Source organism: Capsicum annuum, chromosome 1 (genome assembly GCF_002878395.1).
Source record: "Capsicum annuum cultivar UCD-10X-F1 chromosome 1, UCD10Xv1.1, whole genome shotgun sequence".
In the NCBI taxonomy this organism is placed as follows: Eukaryota; Viridiplantae; Streptophyta; class Magnoliopsida; order Solanales; family Solanaceae; genus Capsicum; species Capsicum annuum.
This window is the reverse complement of record NC_061111.1, coordinates 218,170,283-218,194,811: the sequence shown is the minus strand read 5'-3', so window position 1 is coordinate 218,194,811 and position 24,529 is coordinate 218,170,283.

Genomic DNA, 24,529 nt, shown 5'->3' with positions numbered 1-24,529 from the left:
TGTGATGAAGGATTTTGGTGAAGGCACGTGAATTACGCTATGTTGTTCATCCTGGCTCTATAAAGATGTATCTAATCTCATGGAGATATATTGGTGGAATGTTATGAAAAAAATGTGGCTGATTTTGTGGCCAAGTGCATGGTGTGTCAACAAGTTAAAGTTGAGCACATGAGGCCTGGTAGGTTGTATCAGGAAATGGAATTACTAGAATGGAAATAGGAGGTGATCAATATAGATTTCTTTACTGATCTTCCCTGGTCTCGGAACCAATTAGATTTGGTTTGGGTCATCGTGGATAGGATGAATAAGTCTGCTCAATTCTTGCCAGTGAGGACTAACTTTTTGGTTAAGGATTAAGTGTGGTTGTATTTACAGAAGATTGTAAAGCTACACGGGGTACCTATTTCGATTATTAATGATCGTGGTACGCAGTTTTCATCTTATTTCTAGCGGTATTTTCAGCAAGGATTGTGTACTAAGGTTAGTCTAAGCATAACTTTTCATCCTCAGATGGATGGGCAAGTAGAAATGACTATTCAAATATTGGAGGATATGCTTCGGGCTTGCGTGATTGATTATGGTGGAAATTGGGTTGAGTATTTACCTCTAGTAGAGTTTAGTTACAATAATAGTTATCATTCTAGTATTGGTATGGCCAATTTTGAAGCATTGTATGGTAGGAGGGGTAGATCTCCTACTGGTTGGTTTGAGCATGGTGAGGCGGACATGTTTGGTCCAGATTTGGTTTATCAGGCTATGTAAATGGTAAAAGAGATTTAGGATAGGCTTAAGGCTGCCTAAAGTTGCCAAAAGTCCTATGCAGATGTAAGGCGTAGAGACTTGGAGTTTAAGGTTGGGGATAAGGTGTTCCTCTAGGTATCTCCCATAAAGGGAGTAATGCAGTTTAGCAAAAATAAAGCTCATTCCCCGGTATATTGGTCCTTATGAGGTTTTGCGTAGGGTTGGAAATATTGCTTATGAATTAGAGTTTTCTTCTAGCTTGAGCTTCATTCATCCGATATTTCATATTTCCATGTTGAGGAAATGCATTAGTAATCCTTCTTCGATTATTTCTTTGGAAGGATTGGGTATCGCGGGTTCTCTTTCCTATGAAGAGGTCCCAGTTGCGATATTAGATAGGCAGGTTTGTCAGTTAAGGACCAAGGATGTGGCCTCAGCTAAGGTTCTATGAAGAAACCACAAGGTGGAAGAGGCTACGTGGGAAGTGGAGGCAGACATAAAGTCAAGTATCCGCAATTATTTTCTGCTCTAGATATTCATGCGGAAGGTATGTGTTCTTGAAAATACATCTTTATTTTATGATTTTGTTAAAAAAATATTGATTTTCTTGCATCTTTGTGTTCTGTCTTAAAGTTAAGAGTAGAGGCATCTAAGGGGTGTAACTCGTACATGTACTACCTTATTCGTCATTTAGGGATGAAGGTTCCTATTGGGGGAGATTAAAACACCCTGGGTTTTGATCCTTAGAAAATTTTTTGTACTTCTGTACTCTAGATAGGGTAGGACTAGGGAAAACAACTCATACACTGGGATACGAGTGGTATGGATTAGTCGCAGTTGACTAGTGTTGGTTGGTGGGTGGATTTTGTTTCTAGAATGGATACGACTTAGGTGGTACGAGTCGTATTGGGGGATACGAGTTGTTTGGTTACTTCACTTAATCTTAGGATTGGTAACTTAAGTTGGATTTGAGTACGAGTGGCTCATCTTGAGCCGTAAGCCAAGGTACGAGTTGTACTATGGATTCATATGATGGGCATTATTCAATCCCCTTGGGATTCTATTCTGCCAGGGGTACGGATCATAGATACTAGTCTTACACTTAGATACGACAGGTTTTGGGGTGAGTAGTACCTTGGACAGTGTTGGGTCCAAGGGAGATGACCTTGGGTTTGAGTGGTGGGTACCCTTCATATTTGAGGGTACGACTAGTATGGATGGTCGTACCTACCTGACGAGATTTTGGGGAGTTTAAGTGAGGGCAATCTGGACATTTCCTAATGTATCCTAAAAAGGCCCTATAACTATTAACTTACTTGGGAGGTTATTTGCCCTATTATTCTATTTATTAACACTTAGAAAAAACTCTTTAATCCTCTTTAAAGCTCTTGGGGAAAAGAAGCTAGGGTTTCATCTTAAGGATTAAATTGGGGCTTTTGTTGGTGATTTCTCTCCATCAACTTTGTCAATTAAGGTATGTTCTCTTCCCTCATTGTTAGTTCTAACTAAAGGTATGGTTTTTATATAATGTTTTCATGGTTTGATAATTGTATGGTTTGGGGTTTTAAAATATATATTGAGGTTTTGGTTACAAATGCTTGGTTATGGTTTTTCCATGTTTTAATTCTGTTTTTACATGCTTTAATGATGGTTTGGATAATTGGTTGCATAGATGGTTACTTGGTAATGGATTTTGGTTTTGGTAATACTATGTCCCCAACATGTTTGATGGAATGCCTAAGATAATGCTTTTACTCTATTATGGAACTTTTATTGAAAGCTATTGCATGGTAAGGCTTGGTAATGGAACCCTAAATGGTTTAAATGGTTTGGAATGGTTAAATGGAATGGTTTTGATCTAATAAACACTTGTGGGGTACAAGGGAATCCCCCAAGCTAATATTATAATGAACACTTGTGGGGTGCATGGGAATCCCCCAAGTTGATTGGATAATATGATCTATGCATACATGAGAATCCCGTGATCTCTAAAAGGTTTAACTAAGGAGAATAGTTGCAAGTTATAGTCGGTATGGCTATACCACTATCTAATAGCCTTGGTTAATGATAATGGTATAATGGTGTGGTTGGAAATAGTTTTAATTGGGAAATAAAGGCGGGATGTGAAAGCTAACATGAAGGTGTGAGTCCAATGAATGAACACCGAAAACTCATATTTGTCAACATAAGGGGTAGGTCATGGCAACCTTATATGATACTATGAGGTACACGGTAATCCTCTAAGTACATTGTACATATGTATCATGGAAAGTGAAGGGTACATAGGAATCCCCGACTCTTATGGTATCTCCGGTTTGTACAGCTACATATATTGAGGCACGTTTAACTGGCTACACTAGACCCATAAGGACAGTTAAGCTTCAAATACCCAGGTTAATGGTTTTAAATACATGTTACACACGTTTTCCTTTCCCGGCATGGTTTTATATATATATATATATATATATATTGTTTGTGTGCATATGGATGGTTTACTTGGTTTTATTAAATGGCATTATTTTATTCTTATCCTGAGTTCATGTCAACATTCACTCGCTAACCCGTCTTTGGGTGCTGTATCCTCATGTGATGTAGGAATCGATCATTCCAATCCTCCTGTTTAGCACTCGAACATTTGGGGTTAGCTTTTGGATTGAAGTGGTAAGCTTTCATCTTTCGGAAGGCTCCATTTCATGGATGTTATTTCATACTTTGGTTTATTTATGGATATTGGTTTTGGCTATGGATGGGGGCATGTCCCAATCGGATTTAGCTATTCTTTTGGTTTAAGGCTTTTATGGAACTACTATGGGTTGGCATAGGCGGGATCGGTATTGGTGTCACCCTTAGTATTGGCATTGGTATTGGGGATGATACCTTGGACTAAATTTCTCACTGTTCTATCCTTTTATATTATGTTACAGAACTTGGTTTGTTTATTATTTGGGGTTACAGTTTTAGTTTGGCTTGGTTTGGTATGGTTGGATGGTTGGTATGAGACGGTTGGACTCGGTCGGGTCGATCACGATCGTGATCCTATCCTAGAGTCTTTATGTGATCTATTACACTATCCCTTTAAATGATTGAAATTCAGCCGGCACAAGGTACGGGTAGGTTGGTTGGGTTGGGTATCGAGGCCGATCTCTGGTCCTGGTTGGACTTAGGATGCCTATTACGACAAGGCTCTGGCTTGGGTCGTGTCACCTCTTCCTCATATTGATGATCTTTTTACCAGCTTTAGGGTGCTTTGGTATTTTCCAAGATTGATTTGAGATTCCGATATCACCAGTTTAAAATTAAAGTCATGGTTGTTTCGTTGATGACTTTTTAAACTCGATACAGTCATTACGAATTATTGGTCATGTCTGGATTGATCAATGCCCCTGTTGCATTCATGAAGTTTATGAACAGGGTGTTTCGACCATATTTTGACTCTTTTGTGATGTTATGTATAGATAATGTCTTGATTTATTCTAAGCATGAGGTCGACTATGTGAAGCATTTGACGATTGCACTTCAGAGATTGTGTGATGAGAAATTGTATGTCAAGTTTTCATAGTGTGAGTTTTAGTTGGATTCTATCTCTTTATTGGGTCATGTAGTGACCAAAGATGGTATTATAATTGATCCAAAAAGATAACAATGATTCATAATTGGAAAAAATCTACTTCTCCTACCAAGATTTGGAATATTGTTGGTTTGATGGGCTATTATCAACGTTTTGTTGAGAATTTCTTGTCTATTATGACTCTTTTGACCAAGTTGACTTAGAAAAAGGTGGTATTATAGTGGTCGAATATTTGTGAGAAGGGTTTCCAAAATCTCAAAGAGTTATTGAATTCGGCTACTATTTTGACCTTTCTCAATGAGGCTATGGATTTTATCGTATCTTATGATGCTTTTGGTGTTGATTTGGGTGCAAATTTTATACAAGAGGGTAGGATGATTACTTATACCTATAGTTAGTTGAAGACTCATGAGAGACATTACCCTATCAATGATTTAGAGTTGGAAAAATTTGTGTTGTTTTTAAGTTGTGGTGTCATTACTTGTATGGATTTCCTAGGGAGATTTTCTTAAACCATCGTAGCCTACAGTACTTCTTCAATCAGTGAAATCTTAATATGAGGCAACGACATTGGCTTTATTTGCTTAAGGATTATGGAATCACTATTATGAACTCACTATTTTGTATCATTTGGGCAAGGCTAATGTGGTTGTGGATACTTTGAGCCAGAAGTTGACAAATGTGGGGAGCTTAGCCTATCTCTCGACCTAGGAGCAAAATTTAGCCTTGGATGTTCAGTCTTTAGCTGACAGATGGTTATGCTTAATATTTCGACACCCAGAAGTGTTTTAGCCTTTTTTATGCTAGTTATACCTTGATGGAGCAGATTCGAGATAACCAGTTTAATAATGATAGATTGAGGGTGATTCGGGATAAGATGTTGAATGATGAGTCTAAAGAGGCATCCATTGATTTTGATGGTGTTTGGAGGATTGGAGGCCAAGTTGTATGATAAGAGTTGGTGGAAGGGTGAGATTGATTTTTGAAGAGGTATATTATTCTAGATATTTCATCCATCTAGGGATGACTAAGATGTATCATGATTTGAAGCAGCTTTATTAGTAGAGTGGTATGAAGAAGGATATAGAAAATTTTGTAAATTGTTACTTGTGTTGTCAGCAGGTGAAGGCTGAGTATTAGAAACTAGGTGGTTTACTTCAGAGATTACCTATTACTGAGTGGAAGTGGGAGCGAATCACTATGGACTTCATGAGTGGGTTGCCTCATACTTCTCATGGTTCTGACAGCATTTGGGCCATCATGGATTGATTGACCAAATAAGCCTATTTCATGCCTATCCAGGTCTCCTTCAGTGCTGAGAGGTTGACCCATATCAATGTTTGAGAATAGTTCATCTTCATAGGATACCCGTGTTTATTATTTTAGATGGAGGCTTAGTGTTTACTTCTAGCATCAGGCAGACATTTTAGGTGAAGTTGAGTACTCCGATTGACCTTAGCATAACTTTCCACCCTCAGACCAATGATCAGTCCAAGAGGACTATTTAGGTTTTAGAGGATATCCTTTGCCCATGTGTTATAAACCTTGAGGGTCAGTGGGAGAAACATTTGTCCTTCGTAAAGTTTGCTTATAATAATAGATCCTATTTAAGTATTGAGATGACACCTTTCAAGGCACTGTATGGAAACCATTATCAATCTCTTATTGGTTGGTTTGAAACTTTAAAGTTAGACCTCGTGGTACCGACTTGCTTTGCGAGTCTTTGGACAAGGTTTGGATGAATCAGGATAGGCTTTGGACAACCTAAAGTAGGCAAAAATTTATGCTAATCGTAGGCTTCGTGCTTGAAGTTTGGGATTGGTGATCGAGTTTTTCTTCGTGAGTCACCTATGAAGGTTGTAATGTCGTTTTGCAAGAAGGTTAAGCTTAGCCCTAAGTATATTGGGCCATTTGAGATTCTTTAGACATTTGGGGAGGTTGTTTATGAGCTGGTTTCCAAATTTTTCAGCCGTTCATATAGTTTTTCATATATCTATGCTTCGATGCTATATTATGGATGAGTCTCACATACTTCGGTGGGATTGAGATCACTTGGATGAAAAGTTGGTCTTTTTTGAGGAGCCATAGTCATTTTGGCCAGAAATGTTAGACGATTGGATTCTAAAGATATTTCTATGCATAAGATTTAGTGGAGACACCATCTTATTGAAGATACTATTTGGGAGATCGAGTCTGACATGCACAGTAGTTACCGATATTTACCTATTCAGGTATATCTTTGCATTTTAGTTTAAGCACGAATTGATTTTTAGTGGTGGATGTTGTAACAACCTGAATTTGAGAAGTTTTATTTTTATATATTTTGACCATTTTGCCCTTCTCCGCGGTTGCTACATACTGATTTTAGGGTTTGAAGATGGTTGACATAGTTCTAAATGATTAAGGAAATATTTTGGATAAGTTTTCTAATTTTTAGAGGCTTCAAAATCCACATAGTTGACTAAGTTTCTAATTTTTAGAGGCTTCAAAAGCCAAATAGTTGACTTTGATCAACATTTGATGATCCGATCATCGGATGACAATTTGGTCTACGCCAGCAGATTCAAAATATCAAATTTAAGTTAGTAGTGTAATTGATTCGGGTTCGAAACTTTCATATTCATTTTGACCCTTCATTTGAAAAATAGTAAAAAGGGATTCCAGTGGTCAATTTGGTGAAAACGATCTTTTTCTGAAAATTCAACATTGCCATAAAGTCCAGAACGTCGAAAATAACCTAGTAGCATAGTTTGTTTGCATTCACAAAATTTCGAACAAATCCGGAAGGGACAATCGGCAACTTTGCAATTTTGTAAGGTTGCTGGTGCAACCACTTAGCAGTCAAAGTGTCGCTTTAGTGGTAGCCGCTTAAGCAGCAAAACATTGCTTTAGCGATCTTATTTGACTAGTCGCCTAGTGTTAAAGCAGACACTTGACCACTTTAATGAGTGCCGCTTTAGTGGGCCTAGTGATATAGGTCACTCCATTTTAGCAGTCACCCATCACATAAGCGATGACCACTTGGGGGTCATTTTTCCGATTAAGTGGTTGAAGCTGTGATTGTATATATAATTCATTTTCACATTTTTTCTCCATTTTTGAACCTTGAGCTCCAGGTTTGGGCGAGTCTTTTGGATTTCTTTACCATTTGAATTTGGGTAAGCTCCAAAACCTTATTCCCATTACTTTACATCAATTACATCATCAAAAATACCTTTAATCATGATTTCAAAATGAAAATTTGGGATCTTAACTGATAAAGCTTAAAAGAATTTTTCTTCGATTTGGACCTCGTTTTAAATCCATTTTTGCATGTTTTTTCATCTGTAGATTCCTATAACCTTATGGAAGGTATTTCTAAAACAAAATTTCAATTGTACTTTTTTTTATTTTCGAACTCGTTTTCTAACTCGGTTTTGGATCCAACCTAAATATGGGCAATATGGGTATCCTTAGCTTTATTTTAATGCGTAGATGCTCTAATTGAATGTTGTAATTGCTTCTGAGATTGTCGTAAAGAAAAAACTTCGTATTGAAGAACTTTATGTCAGAATTTCATCGTTTTGAGGTAGATTATGACTTAAATTCTTTCAGATTGAGCTAAATCATTAATAAATAAGTAAAGCATGCTATAGGTTGGAAAAATAACTATGGAGTTTATTTTTCGAGATTATTATTATTGTTGTGTGTCCAGGTAGGGGCTTATATTCTGTTGTTGTTGACGTGTGATATTTGATATTGTGTGTTGCTCGTATGTGGGTTTTATCTGACATCATTGGCCATATTATTAGTCATTGCATTTGCATACGTACCTTTCATGTTTTCTTTAGTTTCCTTGATTTGTGTTTAGCTCAATATTTCCATTTGAGAATTTTCTACTTGCATTTGACGTGCTCATAGTGTTATTTTACTTATCTTGCTTTCTGTTTTGCTCAGTTGGTGTATGGTACCTACTGATACAAGTGGACCATACTCATCCCTATTGTTCCCTTTAGGTGCAGATTCTAGTACGAATACCTCTCCAAACTTCAAAGTACTGATTCGCTTCAGAGTTCGGGGATTATTCGGACGTCATTTACCCCTACTTGTCTTTATTTATGGTTCAAAGACAGATGTGTATTTTCAGTTTTTCAGATATTGTACTAGATACTCTTATATTATGACACCGGGTTTTTGGTGATTCATGTTATTTCTTTCAGTCTTCTGTTATTGTTATGCTTGTATGGGTCTGACATCGTTCTAGAAGTCTCACCTTTAGTTATAATGTTGTTTTTTATTTTTAAAATTAATTTAGGTGATTAGCTTACTTATCAAGGTTGAGCCACAATAAATATCATCATGAGCCATTTTTGGTTCGTAACAGTTCGAGTGGTAGTTGGCTGGGGATGGGATGGTCGCTAGTGGGGGTTGGGATCATTTGATGAGTGGACCAGAGATAATAAACTTTAAATGTCATTTATGAAATATGTTCTTCCTATTTTTATTAGAAAAGACATATTCTTCATTTTTAATGAGCTTATTTTCTTTTTTAAAAAGATCAAAAATATTTAAAAATTTAAATAATGTTTTGCCCGTACCAAACATACCCGTATAATCAATTTATTAATTAGATCGGTAAACTCTTCTTATTCATTCTTTTAATTAAGTCAACAGTGATAATTAACTGATTCTTTCTTGTAATAATTCATCATCATATTTAATTTGTATATTCTCCGTTTTAGTTTTAACAACTACTACTCTTATTTCTTGAATTTATTTTCTATTTTCTAGTCAATGATTCTAGCTTGGTATAAAATTAGCTTCCCTACTTTTTTTTTCTTTTGATTTCCTATCCGGGTGTATGATTTCATTGGAGCCGAACTAAATTTAAATTCGTATTGAAAAATTTCATTGAGGGGTAAAAATTCTCTCTAACAGAGGCGACTCTGTACCAGAAAGACTCGAACTACAGAGGTGACTCTGTACCAGAAAGACTCGAACTCGAGATCTCTGATTAAGAACCTGTTTGGGATTGTTGTTAGAAAACTGCTTATTTGAGAATCATTTTTTTAAAATAGCTTTTCAGAAAAGTGCTTTAAAAAAAAAAGCAATTTGTGTTTGTTAATTCATTTGAAAAGTGTTTTTGATAAATAGATTGTGTTTGGATAATTTTTTTCAAGAAGTGCTTTTTTGAGACAAATGACCAAAAAGGACATGTATTAATAGACTTTTACTATTAAAATCAATTTATGTAAAAAATTATTTTAAATATCTATTATAATATTTTTAAATAAAAATTATTTTTATTTGATTAAAAAGTACGTGCTCTAAAATTTTTGATCAATATTTATATATATAAATTCATTAAATATCAAATAATTATATATTTCTTATATTTAAATAATTATATATTGCTTAAATAATTTAAATATTAATTAATAACATCAAACAAAATGAATAAGCAATCATCATATTCATATATGTACAATACATGCTAACAAATATGTCATTTTTCATTGATTAGTTATTTAAAATTAAATATTCAATTTTTTTTACAAATACTATCAAAATATCATTTAATCTTGTAACATAATTCATTTGTCATTTCTTATCATTAATAATAAAAAATTATATATTCCTCGGTCATCATTATCAATGCTATTTTCAAATTTATTTAAATCAAATGAGTGAAAATGAAATAATAATAATAATATTTAAATAATAAAATAAATTAAAAAATTATGATGTAAATATGAAGTATAAAGTTTTAAAATCAAACTTTAATCAAACTTATAAGATATGTTAATTAATTAATAACGTGTGCATATATATATATATATATATATATATATATTATATTATATTAAAAGTGTGAAGACACTTAGAAAAGTGATTTTAACTTTTTACCCTTCATTAAAAGATTCTTCTTTAGACAAAACTGTCTTTTCACTACTTTTTAATTTATTATTTAATTATTTTTATTATATTAATTAGACTTCCTAAAATATATGGGACTCCTAAAATATATGATAAGAGAATTAATTAATATTTTTCTTTCTACTAGACTTCCTAAAATATATGACACTCCAAAAATATATAGTAGTAGAATTAATTAATATTTTCCTTTATACTTTCAATTAGAAAAATACTCCTAAAATAGGTCTCTATTAGGAAAATACTTCTGTAAATATTGAGATGTATATTAAACTAGATAACAAACCGATTTGCCTATTGGGAGAATATGATTGATGCTCGTCTAACTTGATTCGATTGCATGTCTAGATTGGTGAATGCTTGATTTTCTAACCCTCAACTTCTTCACTATTTTTGTCAGTATAATAGAATTCAACATGTGTGTATATATATCTTCTTTGTTCTCATTCAAAATTATTATTTAGGGTCAAAATTTTCGCTCAGACAAGAATTAGTTAGATCAAAATCAAAGCTTTGTCATCACTATTATTTTTTTTAATAGTTTAGAGCTTTGAAGAATTTCTTATGTAAAGGTTAGGTAAAATTGTATTGTTTTGATATCTTTCTTGGGGGTTTGGGCCACAGGTGACAAAAGAGATCTAAAATGAGGTGTAGGTGACATAAGTCTTAATAATTTAGTAGAGGTGACAATTACTTAACTATGGATTAAGAAAGTTTGAAAAATTTTAGAATAACCCACAAGTTTTTAAATTTACACTTTGATCTAAATGTTAGTTAATATAACGGAGAACGGAGGGAAAAAAGGCACTTTTTCCTCTCTCCTCATCCGTTGTTATTTTCTCTCTCTTCACGATATTTGTTATTCATTGTTGCTGCTGCTTTATTCACCATCTTCTGATTCATTATCATCAACTTATAGTTCATTATCATCTTTATATTATTCTTGTTGACCATTGTTGTTGTTGTTGTTGTTATTGTTGTTACCCCAACTGCTTTCCTTTGACCAAATTCTTATGTCAAATTTTATTTCTAAATCACTTTCAACTTTGAAATTTACTTGAGAGGAGACTTTGGTAAGTCTAATTATGCTTTTTAGCTAAATTTGTCATCTGGGTAACTGCTAGTGTGTTGTTTTTTAAACAATAGCTAGCACGCTAACATGAATGCAATATAAGAGCAATCTATTTAAACAGATCCATTATCTGCAGCACCAGATAAATGTTTTGTTGTAACAGTAGACTCTTGTTGGATTTATGTTATAGTTCTAGTTGCTCGTAATATGAATCAAATAGATGGGTATTATGTTGTACCAGATTAGTAATCTATTTCAATAGATAAATAATCTGTTTCATCAGATTACTAATCTATTCCGAACAACAAAATACAACTCCTGTTACAAACCTAACAGATAACTCATATGTTCTTGCTATTGATACTGAAATCAAATTATTCCTTAATTGTAGACATGTCATTCGTTAAGAAATAGAAATAGACAGAACGAAAATTAAATAAGAAATAAAAAGTCAAGTGCATCAAACATACATTTTTATAAAACAAAAAAAAATACATAGATAAAAGAAAAAAAAGCTTAATTATTATTATCTTCATTATTATTTGTATGGCCAGCCGGCCAATCTTCAACCGGCAGCAGCGCCCCCCTCAGCCTGCGGATCTCCCGCAGCATCCTTACTCTGACAGTGGCCAACTCCTAATGCAAGTCATGAACCTCCTTCTGCAGTTCCCGCATGGAGTTTCGTAAAATAGCGACATCCCACACAAGATCAGCCATATCTAAAAAACGCATAAGTTGACAAAACACACGTAAAAATAAACGTAAAGAAAAGAAAGAATTCGAATGTAATGTAATATACAACGAATAGTTACAAAAAAATCAATAAAAAAACTTACCAGAGACAAAAAAACTATCAATTCCTTGAAGAGAAAGCAGTTGAAAGTGTAACAAGAGCAAGGAATAAATAGTGTGTAATAGAACGAACGACTGAGTAAGGAGGGACCTATTTATAGAGGATTGAACTTGAATGAATTAAGCAAAAAATCACAACCATTCACGTCCATTTATTAATGACATTCTTGATTACTGTAAAAAGTTATGATTTAATTAAATTAAGCAATATTGTGATAAGTCATGACTTTTCAGTTTTATTATTATTAATAATTAGTTCTTTTCAGGAATCGTTTTTACACTGAGTTGGACAACAGATTATATATCTGTTACATCAGATAACTCATTTGTGAAATAGATGTATAATCCGTTGCAACAAATAGATAACTTGTTGCATCAGATAATATAATCGTTGCAACATATAATGTATATATCTTTTTTTAAAAAAATATTATCTTCATGACATCCAAATTTTCTGACTTTTTAATTATATAAATTACTAATGCAGATTTAAAGGCACAACTGCTCACATCCATTTATTAATGACATTCTTGATTACTATAAAAAGTTATGATTTAATTAAATTAAGCAATATTGTGATAAGTCATGAATTTTCAGCTTTATTATTATTAAAACAATTAGTTCTTTCCAGGAACCATTCTTTTTACAATGAGTTGGACAACAGATTATATATATGTTGCATCAGATAAATCATCTGTTACAATAAATATATAATCCGTTGCAACAAATAGATAACCCATTGCATCAGATAATATATCTGTTCAATTTATAATATATATACTCCCTCCGTTTCATTTTAGTTGGCCATTTTTAAAAATATTTGTTTCAATTTGGTTGTCTATTTGATGAGATCAAGAGGATTTTATTATGTTCTTTCAATACTACCCTTAACATTAAATGACTAAACAAAGTGTATTTACTCATATATTTTCAAAGCATAATTAATATGGCTAATTTGGTAAAATAAACCCCTAATTAAGATTTTCTTAATGGGTGTGCCAATTCAATAGAGGCCAACTAATATGAAACGGAGGGAGTATTTTGTTAAAAAATAAATTATCTTCATGACATCCAAATTTTTTGACTTTTTAATTATATAAATTAATAAAGCAGATTTAAAGGCACAACTGTTCACCTCTATTTATTAATGACATTCTTGAATACTGTAAAAAGTTATGACTTAATTAAATTAAGCAATATTGTGATAAGTCATGACTTTTCATCTTTATTATTATTAAAATAATTAGTTCTTTTCAAGAACCATTTTTTACACTGAGTTGGACAACAAATTAAATATTTGTTGCATCAGATCATAAATCATCTGTTACAACAAATATATCATCCATTGCAATAATAGATAACCTGTTGCAACATATATAAGATATAATATATATATATATATAAAAGATAAAATATATATATTTATATATATATATATATATATATATATATATTTTAAAAAAATTATCTTCATGACATCCAAATTTTCTGACTTTTTAATTATATAAATTAATAAAAAATATTTAAAAATAAGAATATTTCTGTTGAGTTTTTTACGGTTTAAATTGTGTTTATCATTTACTTCATTATTCTTTTCTGTGAAAAGAAATGACTTAATTAAATCAAGCTGGTGAGTTTTTTAATTATTGTGACAAGTTATGACTTTTCAGCTTATTAAATTTAAATAACATTTTTCTCAATTTAAAAATCGAATACACCTGGTTTTCAATAACCGTTTCTTTAATAACCATTTTTATTAATTGAATTATGGCAACAGATTGTATATCTGTTGCATCAAATAACCCATCTGTTCCAACAAATATACCATCTGTTTCTATAAATCGACCATCTGTTTAAGGAGCTTTTTTTATTTCTTCTAACTGATTCATCAGTCACAACAGATGAGGAATTTGCTGCATCAATAGCGTTTTTTGTTTTTGTTTGTTGAATATGTTTAGTCAAAAGTCACAGTCACGACTATTCATTCACTTTTTTCTTAACAATCATATCATTATATATCTTAATTAAATTAATCCAATGTTGTGACTTTTTAAAAATTAAATAATCTTTATTTTACAATTATAATATCATTTAGTTCCTTATTATTTATTAACAAATCATTTTTAGGAGAATTTATCATCATGACTTTTCACCACCATCTGTTGCCACAAGTGCTCAATCTCTATCTCCAACCGTCGACATGTTGAGAATAGAGAATAAATAGAATGATAATTAAATATTGAATAAGAATTAAAAATTCAAAGTTGACCAAACCAAACCAAACATATATATGGATTTTTTTGAATCCTTTATAGGTAGATCGGATATAAAAAGAGAAATACATACGCTAAAAGAAAGAAAAAACATAACCTAACTATTATAACTACTACTATTATTATTACTACTACTATTATTAATATTATTATTGTCAACCTGACAATTTTCATCTGGTAGCAGTTGGGCCCTCCTTAGCCTTGCTCTGAAGTCCGGCCAAATCTCTCTGGAGTTCATCAAACTGCCTTTGAAGTTCCTGCAAGGACTCGATATGAATATTATAATATGAATATGGATCATCCATATTAGTATTGTAAATATAGTAGAATGAACGAGTGAGTGAGAGGAGGCCGGAGGGACCTATTTATAAAATGATTGAATTGGAAGGGACTGGACTTAGTCAAACAAAAAGCCACGGCTATTCATATCCCTTAATTAAATAAAACTAGTAACTTTCGAATATGTAAATTAAAAAAAATGGATCTAAATACAACATTTTATCTTTTTTGTTGTATTTCAGAAAGAGACAGATTGGTAATCTGTTGTAAAATATATTCAACCTGTCAGATAACTTACAACATATTGACAATCTGTTGCAACAGATGGATATATCAGTTTGCTTTTCCATCAGCTGTGGCGTATGTTGCACTTGCTAGTCATCTGTTTATTCAATTTCATCGAGAGCAATCAATTTTTCTAAACACTTCTTGGTCAAACTCAATTTTTGCTCTTGGATTGCTTCTATTTTTTTCTTTGCATCCTTCAAGCTGGCCTCCAAATTAAATTTTTGCTCTTGGATTGATGGAAAAAATTGAATTTGGAGGCCAGCTTGAAGAATGCAATGAAAAAAAGAGAAGCAATCCAAGAGTAAAAATTGAGTTTGGCCAAGAAGTGTTTAAACAAATCTATTGCTCTCGATGAAATTGAATAAACAGATGACTAGCAAGTTGTAACAGACACCACAGCTGATGGAAAAGCAAACTGATATATCCATCTGTTACAATAGATTGTCCATATGTTGTAAGTTATCTGACAGGTGGAATATATTTTGCAACAGATTACCAATCTATCTCTTTTCGAAATACAATAAAAAGATAAAATGTTGTATTTAGATCCCTTTTTTTTAATTTACATATTCGAAAAGTCACCATTTTTATTTAATTAAAGGCTATGAAAAGTCATGGATTTTTGTTTGACTAAGTCAAGTCACCACTTCTAATTTAATCATTTTGTCATTGTGGTCGTTAAGCTCAGTATAGAGCTCTTGATCTTTTGTGAGTTTATCAACGAGGACCACTTTCTTTCTTGGAAACTTTATTATAATACTCCTCTTGGTCCTTCTTAGCTCTACACAAGGTCAAGGAGAAGTATGGAAGGTTCTCTTTGAGTTTTTCCAAGGCAAGCGCTCTCTCGGCTAATAAATCCTGTGTTGCAACATATATGGATAGTGCAACACTCAATATAGAATAGTTTTCTGGTAGAAGTAAGTCTTGAGAAGACATAATCAGTAATCTATCGATATCACCTTCTGCTGTGTCAAGCAGGTCTGTTGATATCTTGTCTTCTACAGAGAAGATTGATCAACAGAAAAACTAAGTGATTGAGATCCTTTAATCTATTGACTAACTCGAGCAAAGACGTCTTCTGGATTATCAAACTTAACAGAGTAGTCTGGTGGTTCAATAAAATCAGATGTTTTGTTTTCGGTGTTAGCTAATGATAGGGAGATTTTGCCTTCCTCACCATCCTGAAAAGAAAAAACACTCAAAATTAGATGAGTATCTCTGCATAACAACACAAGATGAACTAACTCTAGCATTCATTTTTTCTTTCCTATTCCTCCCCTTTTTATCTTCTCATCTTTATCAGATCTAAAATTTTTCTTTTTTTAGATACTTGATAATGCCTTGGAAATTTGCTTTCTTTCTCCTCGTAGCCTTAATCTCTAATGGAGTGAATGAAACTAAAATTCTCTTTGATTGAATGACTAGATGACACTACTGTTAGATATCAATTTCTTTACATCAGCAGTTAATCCATTAACAGTATTAATCACACCATCATGTTTTGCATTGTACTCTTCATATTTTCATGCACAAAATAAGCAAGGAGGGGCAAGATTGATCATTCTTCTACTATATAGAGGACAACATATCCGTCATGTAAAAGTCTACACCATCGCCAGAAATGTTTACCACAACGAAAGACTGTAGAAGGCATGCCAAATAAATATTAGCAACATCCAACATTAAATTTTAATAAGGTATCAGAACCATATTCATGGTCCCTCAGCCTTATCAGTTCGGACCTACCAAACATAACTATAAAATTGCAGATATCTTGTTTGAATGATCTATGACTAATCGGTAAAAACAACATTCACAAAATTAGTGTACTCTATGTGTGTTTCCAGGATAACATTATCAGTAATACATACCTCCCACATATGAAGTGGTTTCATCTGCATGCAGCTTATTCCTCCGAACCTATCTTTACTGCAGCCTCTTATGATGGTCAGGAAAAATTTGATCAACTTTCAGTTCCTTTTATATCTACAAAGAAGAATGAAAAAATTTATGTCACAGAAAGAAAATTATCCATCTACTGCAACAGATGTAGAGTCTGTTGCATCAGATGTGGAGTCTGTTGCATCAGATGTAGAGTCTAATACAACAAATACAGAGTCTTTTGGAATCATAGCAGCCTTACTGGTGGTTTGATTTGTTCCAATAGTTGCTCCGTCTGTGGAAACATCAACAACAGCATAAACTACAAACAACAAATAAAAAACATCAACAACAAAGAAAATAACAATATTTGTTCCAACAATATCATCAACAACAAAGAAGCATACATCCTATATTCTAACACCATCGACAAATAGGGACGGACCCACATGGATTTATTCGGGTGTGCGAGCACAGACTGAACTCGTATCAAACTTTATATATGTATATGAAAATTAAGAAAAAACATATATCATCTAATCAGTGAGCACATTTAGTAAGAGTTGTTTGATTAGCTTAGTTGTTGTTTATGGGTGCTTAAGGCTATTTATTTCTTTTGGTCTTGATTTCAATTCTCACTCAGCTCATATTTTTTTAATTTTGATAACCGACTCTTCTCTCCTTATTCACTTTAAACTTTCTTTTATTTTTTTCTCCTTTACTCCTTGTGTTGATTGTTCGAACTCCATTAATTTTTAAGCTAAGAAGCACTCACCATCTAAAAAACTTGGATCCGCCACTGTCAACAACACCACACCATAAGTTCCAACAATGCCAACCCCACCAACAACATTAATAACAACATTAACAACAAAGAAACAAACAAAATACATAAAAAAAAAGATACTGCCAACAAGGCTTTTAAACTTCTCCCAACAGATGACTTTTTTTTGCATCTTGTAATAAAAATTCTCGGTTTGTTTATTCAACAATTAAAAGTTCCTTTAAATTTTTTAAATAAATATGATATGGAAAAATGGTAATTAAATAAAAAAAAGATGTAAATAACTTGAAAGAAGAAGACGAGAATGAAAGAGCAATAGTGAATCATACCTTAATCTCAAAAGGGGGTCAAAACAGCAATTTCAGTCGAGGAATCTAAGATATGGATATGGATCGGTTTAGATCCGAACGAAAATTTATGAGAAAGAGGAGAGAAAAAAAGGTTGTGATAAATCTAAAAAGGATAGAAAGAAAAAAAAATGAGAGACGAATAAAATAAATTTAGGGCTAAAGGGGAGATGAGATAATTCTAATTTCTTGATGTACTATCCTTAATATTAAATGACTAAACAAAGTATATTTATTCAAATTTATATTTTCAAAGCATAATAAATAAGGCTAATTTGGTAGTAAAATAAATCCCTAATTAATATTTTCTTAATGGGTGTGCCATGCCTATAGGGGTCAACTATAATATAATATGAAACGAAAGAAGTATTAGGAGTTTCAATATTCATTAATTAATATTCACTAATAATTTGAGGGGCACGAGGAAGAAAATAGGTGACATTGAAAAGACAGTACAAGACTACTCAATGAGATTTTTGAGTTATCCAAGAAACATTTTTTTCTGCCATTAGTAGTACTACTACTTTATCTACTCGAATAGAAGCTTGCTTTAAAATTAAAAGAAAAAAAAGATTTTCAAACAGATTTGTCGTCTGTTGTAGCAGATATAAATATCTGTTTAAAAAATCCCAACAGCTCAGTCATTTGTGACAACAGATGGAAATTTTCATTTGATAACTAAATCAGAAATGTCATCTGTTACAACAAATATCAATATGTGTTCAAAAATTTCCAACAGCTCAGTCATCCGTCATAACAAATGCAAATGTCTATTTGATAATTAAATCAGATATGTCATCTGTTGCAATAGATATTGTTATATATTTGAAATTCTCTAACAGCTCAGTCGTTTGTTGCAACATATTTTATTTCAATCGATTTAGGTGGAACTAGGGATAAAAGAATGAGCTCCTCATTAACTTAATGTTAAGATTAATAATAGTACCTATATCGATCTAGGTGGAACGAGGGATGAATGAATGAGCTCATAGGGTCAACTACAGATCCAATTGATCCGTTGCATTAGCAGAGTGTTAGTGTTGCGTTCATCCCGACCTGAGTCGTCGATCGATCACTTTGAGTTGAAATTAGTTCTCATTAACTTAATGTTAAGATTAATAATAGTACCTACATCGATCTAGGTGGAACTAGGGATGAATGAATGATCTCAAAGGGTCAACTACAACTTTAATATAGTCTTTTAGCAATTCCATGATGAGAGGGTACTGCGTTTCTCCCAGCAAGAGTCATCAATTGATTACTCTAAGCCGAACTGATTATTACTACCTCATATGTTCAACTATTACCTTAATTGATTAATCTAGGACTAGGGATGAGTTCTCATAATGTCAACTACAATAGATGACAGTCCATATTTGATAATTTACCATAGATAGGTAATCTATTACGACATTGACTTAAACCATTTGATAATTTACAATAGATGGGTAATATGTCACAACAGATGACTTAATCTGTTTGATAGTTTACAACAAATTTATGATCTATAACAACAAATAACATAATCTATTTGATAGTTTACAATAGATGCGTAATATGTTGTAACAGATTACCTAATCTGTTTGATTTGATCAAACAGAAAAGACATCTGTTGCAACAGGTTAAACATTTGTTTATATATAATTCAATTGAGTTCATATGTTAGACAAATACCTTAATTGAATGTGAGTTCTCATAGGGTCAACTACAACTTCAATTGAGTCTTTTGGCAATTGCATGATGAGATGGTACTGCGTTCCTCCCGACCAGAGTCCTCGATCGATCACTCTGAGCCGAACCGATTATTACAACCTCATATGTTAGACTAATACTTTAATTGATTAATCTAGGACTAGAGTACTAATAACTTAATTGAATAATCTAGAACTAGGGGTGAGTTCTCATAAGGTCAACTATCAATTAATCTAGGACTAAGGTGAGTTCTCATAGGGTCATCCACAATAGATGGCAGCGCTTATTTGATAATTTACAATATATGGGTAATCTGTTGCGACATATGACAATCCATTTGATAATTTACAATAGATGGGTAATCTATCTCAATACATGACTTACTTTGTTTGATAATTTACAACAGATTCGTAATCTGTTATTACCTAATCTGATTGATAATTTACAACAGATGAGAAATCTGATGCAACATGTTGAACATTTGTTTTTTACAATTTTAATTGAGTTCATATGTAAGACTAATAGTACCTAAATTGATTAATCTAGGGCCAGAGGTGAGTTTTCATAGGGTCAACTAGAGTACTCGGTCAACTACAACTTTAATTGTTTTTATACAATTTCAATTGAATTACCCTTTTGGCAATTGCATGATGAGAGGGTTAAAAATTATGCATATATTTTATGATTTTTTAAAAATAATTAAGATCAATTCGGACCAAATTAACATTTTTAAAACTTGTCATTCTTTTTCAAAATACAAATCAACCCATATAAAATATTTCATCATTTTAAATTTCGAGGTCTCGCTCTTTCTATCTCATTCTCACTCAAAAATATAGTACAGACAACAAATACTCAACAAATTTGCTTAACCCTCCATAAAAAATTGATTTTCTTCTCATTTTTGACCAGATAGGTGTTACTTTTTACTTCATTCTTGCTTGTATCAGTCATTTTCTTTGTCTTCATAGGCAACAGAGTTCGAGAAGAGCTCTATTTTTTTTATTTTTTCTAAAAAATAAAGGTTTTTAAGTTAATGATGAAAAATAAAACATTTACTTGTATTATCTTTGAGAATGAGTTTACAATTTTGAGTTTTGATGGTAAAATCGTAGGAAGAACTCGAGAAATTCCTAGTTTCCATTGCAGTGTTCCGTTGACTGTCGTGGTATTGTGGTGGTGGTAGTGGTGGTGGTGGTTGTCGTCGTCGTGGTGGCATTGGCGGTGGCATTAGTTGGTGGTGTTTGTGGTGACTGTCAGTAGTGTCGATATTCATGGTGTTTGTTTGTTGGCATTATTTGGTGGTGTTTATGGTGGTGGTTGTTGGTGTGTCGGTATTCATGGTGTTTGTAATGTATTTTTTAGAATGTATGCATACATCAATTGTAATATATTTTTTGTTTTTCTTTGTTTGTAGGTAAAATATGTCTCCCAAAAGAAAAGAAAGTGAAAGTGGATCAACGTTTGACCACCAAAAAAAAGTCTGCAGTACAGAGGGATTCGAAGGAGCTTCCTGAACAATCTCAGTCAGGGAAAAGTAAAACTGAGGAGAGATGTGAAAACAACATTGAGGGAGGTGGACAAGGGTCGGTAGATGGTGATGAAGAAAATAAAAGTAAGAAAGAGGAGGAATTAGAGAGTGAGAAAGAGAAAGAGGATGATCACCAACATGATGATAATAGATCACCAATGGGAGAAAATTAATATCGACATCCCAGCATGATCCTGTCAAAACTTGTAGTATTGACAGGTTTCAAGTTATGATACCGATAAATGACCCAGAAGCAAAACAACTAACTAGTCAAATTGTACTTAAATGTCATATGGGGAAAATTTTTGAACATTTTATGAAAATTATGAAGAACGAAAACATAGGCAGACTTTTTAAGAAGAGCTGCTTTGGACTCTTTCTTGAGCTGCCTGAAGACCCCTCTTCCTGTATCCACTTCCCTATGACGATGGTATATGGTCTTTTCAAGCGTAGGATCAAGTGCATGGAGGATGATAAAGATCCGGAGGAGGGGGCCAAAAGAAATATGGATGAAATCTGGATCAACTATTATGGCATGCCTGTTTGTTTTAGCTTGAAAGAGTTTGCCATAGTGATGGGCTTGAGATGCCATCATCTAGAAGGACCACCACCCCACAAAAGATCCAAGAGAAGAAAATGCAAGGAAAAAATAGATGGGTTGTTTGCCATTGATCGATGTGGCTACAAAGCATCGGATTTGTTGATAGATCTCAAGAATAAAATCATACCAGAGCAGTACAGGAAGCAATTGTGCTTAGTTTAGTTTGCCCATTCGGTTATATTGGCAAGAGACGTCAACAAGGTCATAGAAGATGATTTGTTGGCGCGTGCTGAGGATTTTGATAAATTCAATAATCATCCCTGGGGATATGACAGCTTCTACTTGACTGTCCCATATTTACTGATAAAGCTATCCTTAGGGACGACCACATTATACGGCTTTCCTTGGGCTTTCATAGTAAAATTAATCACTAATTTTACTCATTCATTAATTTATATTGAATATAGTTATTATGACTTTTTTTTCTTGCTTCTTGTTTACATTTTTTAGGCTTGGGCATTTGAAGTCATTCCTCCCCTCTGAAAGCAGTTAATGGATTACCCAAATGAGGTTTCTCATCTAAGGATGTTTAGGTGGTTGGCTGCAAAGAGAAACACTAATATTAAGGAGGCTGATCTATTTAACCCTCCAGATGATGCAGTACGTCTTCTTCAAATAAAATAATTTTACTTAAAGAAAGATATTGGATAGATGTTATATCTGGTGCAATAAATGTTATATATGATGCACCAGATGGGACATCTATTGCGATAGGGTATATCTTGTATCAGATTACCCATCTGTTGCTTGGTTCTCTAAACCCGACTCCTAATAGATTAACCATCTACTGCAAATTATGCAACAGAAGTGTAATATGATAACATATTGTTCATCTGTTGCGACGTACAAATTATCTATTGCATAACAGATTACCCATCTTGTGCAACTGTTGCAATAGATGATTGATATTTTGCTTTAGATTATCCATGTGTTTCTCTGTTTCTCTTAAACAGACTCAAATGAATTTTAACCATATACTACAAACTATGCAACAGATGGGTCTTTTTTTTAAATGTAGCCCAACTGTGAAAATTATTATATTATATGATTTAAATGCATCTATCTTTTTTTTCTTTTTTATAGGTTGTGCATCCATTGATCGTGCCTACTAAGGAGGAGTCGGTGATGACTTCTTATATTACTCTAGGTCATATCGATTCTATAGCAGACCCAACGATGGAGTTAATAAAGAAGGAATTGGCTGGAGCAACAGCCATAAAAAGAGCAGTTAGGCAAGGTAAGCCTAATGTTGAGGCTCTTCATTACCAACCTAATACTAAGGCAGATCTGGGTGCTTCTGTTGGTGGAGTTATTGGTATTGGTGGAAGGCATGCTGATGCTGCTACCACTCGTGATGATGAGCATGTTGTTGCTTAAGAAAGAATAAATATGTTTGAAAACACTCCTTTTCGCCCTTACACAGGTCCCTCTCACCCCTCTTCACCATCGTGTTCTTATTACGAATGCGAATAGTGCAAAGACAGACTGGATAAACTCTTTGAAAAGTAGAGGCTATCTCTAAAGCTATTGAGGAATTCAAATCCAAGAGGTGTGTCATACCATCCAAGAAGATGAGGGAGGCACACACTCCTACAGTGTTGGTTAGGATAATGAAAAGAGAAATTAGAGGCGTACTCTCTGGTCAAAAATCAAAAGAAATTGCAATTCCTCCCTCTCCAAAAGTTGTTAAAGTTCAGGAGCCAGTCAAGAAAGTGGACATATATGCAGAACTTGGCACCAAAGAAAAGAGGGATCTGCGACAGGCCAAGAATGCCAAGCTAGGTGCACCAGATTACCCTAAGCCTCTCTTCTCCTCCAAGACTTCCAGACTATGACTAATATGTGTATGTGGTACAAGGGCAAGTCAAGTTTACTTTTCCTAACCTAGCCCTTCTAATCTACCCTATGAAGAAGAATCTACGCAACAGATTTCATATCTGTTGCAATAGCTGGGTATACTGGTACAACTGGTAATGGTTCTGTTATAACTTATTATCTATCTATTGCATAAGTTACATTGGATTATTGATTCAGAGAACCCTATGCAACAGATGGACCATTCGTTGCATCTTTACAATTACTAACCTATTTAAAAATTGACTTCTTATCTCACAGTATGTTGACATAATTCTCTGCCTCATGAGAAAAAGGCAATTAACCCACTGGAAAGCTTATGATGTTGTTGATAGGATAATAGACCTCGACTTCTGCAAGAATCTCAAGAATAGGTAAGATCAACTCAATGGGAAGGCGTTATCCCTTAGAGTGGGACTTGATTTCCTAGTTCCTACGTTGGTCTTGGATGAAGAAAAAATGATAAAATATATTAGATGGGAGAGGCCAAATCCATATGGCAAGAGCTGGACCAAGGCAAAAAGGATTCTTACAGTCATTAGCATGAACTACATGCATTATCGGGCTATTGAGATACTACCCAAGGAGGGAAAGATCAATGTTTATGACTCCAACGTACCTCTCATTGATGATTTCGATATTTTTCTCCCTTGGAGCCACTGATGGTGTTGTTTCCCATCTTAGTGAGGGAGAGTAAACTGATGAATCATTTACCAAAGGAAGTGTTGATAAAGAAATCATGGGATTTTGAAGGTCGAAACAAGGGAATGATCCTTCCAAAATATGATGCCTCTAAAGTGAGAGGCTCGCATGCTCTTGCACACATCGAATATTTACTGACCGGCACAAAAAT